Source organism: Rhinopithecus bieti, unplaced genomic scaffold (assembly GCF_001698545.2).
Source record: "Rhinopithecus bieti isolate Rb0 unplaced genomic scaffold, ASM169854v2 scaffold_3763, whole genome shotgun sequence".
NCBI lineage: Eukaryota > Metazoa > Chordata > Mammalia > Primates > Cercopithecidae > Rhinopithecus > Rhinopithecus bieti.
The window spans coordinates 2,528,161-2,532,733 of NW_016804379.1; the positions used below are offsets into that span (position 1 = coordinate 2,528,161).

Here is a 4,573-nt window from a genome sequence, read left to right on the forward strand (position 1 = left end):
TCTGGGTAACATTTGTCGATCACCCATTGCAGAAGCAGTTTTCAGGAAACTTGTAACTGATCAAAACATCTCAGAGAATTGGAGGGTAGACAGCGCGGCGACTTCTGGGTATGAGATAGGGAATGCCCCTGACTACAGAGGGCAGAACTGCATGAAGAGGCACGGCATTCCCATGAGCCACGTTGCCTGGCAGATTACCAAAGAAGATTTTGCCACATTTGATTATATACTATGTATGGAGGAAAGCAATCTGAGAGATTTGAATAGAAAAAGTAATCAAGTTAAAACCTGCAAAGCTAAAATTGAACTACTTGGGAGCTATGATCCACAAAAACAACTTATTATTGAAGATCCCTATTATGGGAATGACTCTGACTTTGAGACGGTGTACCAGCGATGTGTCAGGTGCTGCAGAGCGTTCTTGGAGAAGGCCCACTGAGGCAGGTTCATGGCCTGCTATGGCCAGCCTGACTAGACCCCACCCTGAGGTCCTGCATTCTCAGTCAGTGTGTAATCATGTTCCAGAGCCCAAAGGCCCAGCTCTTTGTTCAGTTGACTTACAGTTTCTTACCTTAAAAATATTGTAGATGGAAATCAGTTATGTTTGGCAGAAGAATCAATAAAATTATTTGATTCTGACAGTTTATGGGGTATATTAAGCATTCTTAGACTAGTTGAACATCTCACTTTGCCCCAATTACAAAAATAGTAGAACAAGCAACATGAAACATAATAAAGGAAAACCTCACTTGAACGCCCAGGTCAGCATCTAAGCCCGCTGGGACTTAGATAGTCAAGTCTACCTCTTCAGTAGGTTTGTATGGATGGCCTGATGGAGGGCAGGCTCCCTCTGCTCCGTGTGCTACCTCTCTCTTCCCCAGGGCCTTTTATGGATTGACAGTAGCCCTCTCCATAGGAGCTCACAGTCTAGATTAGAAGTGTTTTAATTTATACACACCCATAGTGCACACTTGTATATTGAAAAGATAGGGAAGAGAGAAACATTTATGGAAACAGTCTATACTGTGTATACTAAACAGTGTATACTAAACTTCAATACTTCATGAGTTTTGTTGAGCTTACTTCATGAGAAGGTCAGCTCATTTGCTCCCATCTGAACCACTTTGCCTCTGAAACTTCATTATATCCAGAAAGAAGGATGCTTGTATGCTAGTCTAACTATGGTCAGTTGAGGAATATGACTGTTTTTATATGCACATGTAACCCAAATGTCCAATATAAATTGGCTTATTTTTAAAAATAATTTTAAAAGTTGGGAAAAGCTTTATTATTTGGCATGCTTAAATATTAAGTATTCTTCATCAGCATTTAATAAATGTATAGGCAGATATAGGTAATTTCTGTGTATTTTGAGATAATATCAAAATCATGAATATTTCAAAATAAACTGGGGAGTTATAAAAATACAACTAGAGATACATAAAAAAAAAAAGACATACACAGGCTCAAAATAAAGGGATGAAGGAAGATTTACCAAGCAAATGGAAAGCAAAAAAAGCAGGGGTTGCAATCCTAGTCTCTGATAAAACAAACTTTAAACCAACAAAGATCAAAAAAGACAAAGAAGGACATTATATAATGCTAAAGGGATCAATGCAACAAAAAGAGCTAACTATTCTAAATATATATGCACTCAATACAGGAGCACCCAGATTCATAAAGCAAGTTGTTAGGGACCTACAAAGAGACTTAGACTCCCACACAACAATAGTGGGACACTTTAACACTCCACTGTCAATATTAAACAGATCAATGAAACAGAAAATTAACAAGGATATTCAGGACTTGAATTCAACTCTGGACCAAGCAGACCTAATAGACATCTACAGAACTCTCCACCCCAAATCAACAGAATATACATTCTTCTTAGCACCACAACACTCTTATTCTGAAATTGACCACATAACTGGAAGTAAAACACTCCTCAGCAAATGCAAAAGCACGGATATCATAACAGTGTCTCAGATCACAGTGCAATCAAATTAGAACGCAGGATTAAGAAACTCACTCAAAACTGCAAAACTACATGGAAACTGAAGAGCCTGATCCTGAATGACTACTGGGTAAATAATGAAATTAAGGAAGAAATAAATAAGTTATTTGAAACCAATGAGTACAAAGACACAACATACCAGAATCTCTGGGACACAGCTAAAGCAGTGTTTAGAAGGAAATTTGTAGCACTAAATACCCACATGCAAAACCAGGAAAGATGTAAAATCGACACCCTAACATCACAATTAGTAGAACTAGAGAAGCAAGAAAAAAGAAATTCAAACACTAGCAGAAGAGAAGAAATAACTAGGATCAGAGCAGAACTGAAGGAGATAAGACACAAAAAACCCTCCAAAAATCAATGTATCCAGGAGCTGTTTTTTTGAAAAGATTAATAAAATAGACCACTAGCCAGACAAATAAAGAAGAAAGAGAGAAGAATCAATTAGACAGCATAAAAAAATGCCACAGCATTGACCGGGCGCAATGACTCACATCTGTAATCCCAGCACTTTGGGAGGCTGAGTCGGGTGAATCATGAGGTCGGGAGTTTGAGACCAACTGGCCAACATGGTGAAACCTCATTCTATTAAAAATACAAAAAATTAGCTGGGCGTGGTGGTGGGCACCTGTAATACCAGCTATTCAGGAGGCTGAGTCAGGAGAATTTCTTGAACCTGGGAGGCAGAGGTTGCAGTGAACCGAGATCACACCACTGCACTTCAGCCCAGGCAACAGTGCGAGACTCCATCTCAAAAAGAATAAAAAAAATAAAGGGGATATCACTACTCTTCCCACAGAAATACAAACTACCATCAGAAAATACTACAAACACCTTTACACAAATAAACTAAAAAATCTAGAAGAAATGGATAAATTCCTAGACACATACACTCTCTCAAGACTAAACCAGGAAGAAGTTGAATGCCTGAGTACACCAACAACAAGTTCTGAAACTGAAGCAGTAAATAATAACCTACCAACTAAAAAAATAGCCCAGACGGATTCACAGACAAATTCTACCAGAGGTACAAAGAGGAACTGGTACCATTCCTTCTGAAACTATTCCAAACAATACAAAAACAGGGACTCCTCCCTAACTCATTTTATAAGGCCAGCATCATCCTGATACCAAAACCTGGCAGAGACACAACAAAAGAAAGAAAATTTCAGGCCAATATCCCTCATGAACATTGATGTGAAGATCCTCAATAAAATACCAGAAACCAAATCCAGCAACATATCAAAAAGTTTATCTACCACAATCAAGTCAGCTTCATCCCTGGGATGCAAGAGTGGTTCAACATATGCAAATCAATAAATGTAATCCATCACATAAACAGAACCAATGACTAAAACCACATGATTATCTCAATAGATGCAGAAAAGGTCTTCGACATAATTCAACACCCCTTCATACTAAACACTGTCAATAAACTAGATATTCATTTAACATATCTCAAAATAATAAGAACTATTTATGGCAAATGCAGAGCCAATATCATACTGAATGTGCAAAAACAGGAAATATTCTCTTTGAAAACCGGCACATGACAAAGATGCCCTCTCTCACCACTCCTATTCTACATAGTATTGGAAGTTCTGGCTAGGGCAATCAGGCAAGTGAAAGAAATACAGTGTATTCAAATAGGAAGAGAGGAAGTCAAATTGTCTGTCTTTGCAGATGACATAATTGTATATTTAGAAAACCCCATTTTCTCAGCCCAAAATCTCCTTAAGCTGATAAGCAACTTCAGCAAAGTCTCATGATACAAAATCAATGTGCAAAAATCACAACCATTCCTGTACACCAACAATAGACAAACAGAGAGCCAAATTGTGAGTGAGCTCCCATTCACAGTTGCTGCCAAGAGAATACAATACCTAGGAATACAACTTACAAGGGATGTGAAGGACCTCTTCAAGGAGCACTACAAACCACTGCTCAAGGAAATAAGAGAAGACACAAACAAATGGAAAAATATTCCATGCTCATGAATAGGAAGAATCAATATTGTGAAAATGTCCATACTGCCCAAAGTAATTTATAGATTCAATGCTATCCCCATCTAGCTACCATTGACTTTCTTCACAGAATGAGAAAAAACTACTTTAAATTTCACATAGAACCAAAAAAGAGCCCAGACAGGCAGGACAATCTAAGCAAAAAGAACAAACCTGGAGGCATCAAGCTACCTGACTTCAAACTATACTATAAATCTACAGTAACCAAAACAGCATGGTACTGGTACCAAAATAGATATATAGACCAATGAAACAAAACTTCAGAAATACCACCACATATCCACAATTATCTGGAGACCTCAGAAATACCACCACATATCCACAATTATCTGATATTTGACAAACCTAACAAAAACAAGCAATGGGGAAAGGATTCCCTATTTAATAATTGTTGTTGGGAAAACTGGCTAGTAGTATGCAGAAAACTGAAACTGAACCCCTTCCTTACACCTTATACAAAAAGTAACTCAAGATGGATTAAAGACTTAAATGTAAGACCTAAAACCATAAAACCCTAGAAGAAAACCTAGGC

The 4,573-nt window shown here is 37.9% G+C and overlaps 1 pseudogene; it reads left to right on the top strand.

Moving 5' to 3' along the window:
• Positions 1–4: 4 nt before the first annotated feature.
• LOC108526720 (low molecular weight phosphotyrosine protein phosphatase pseudogene) lies at positions 5–439 on the top strand (annotated as a pseudogene).
• Positions 440–4,573: the final 4,134 nt, after the last annotated feature.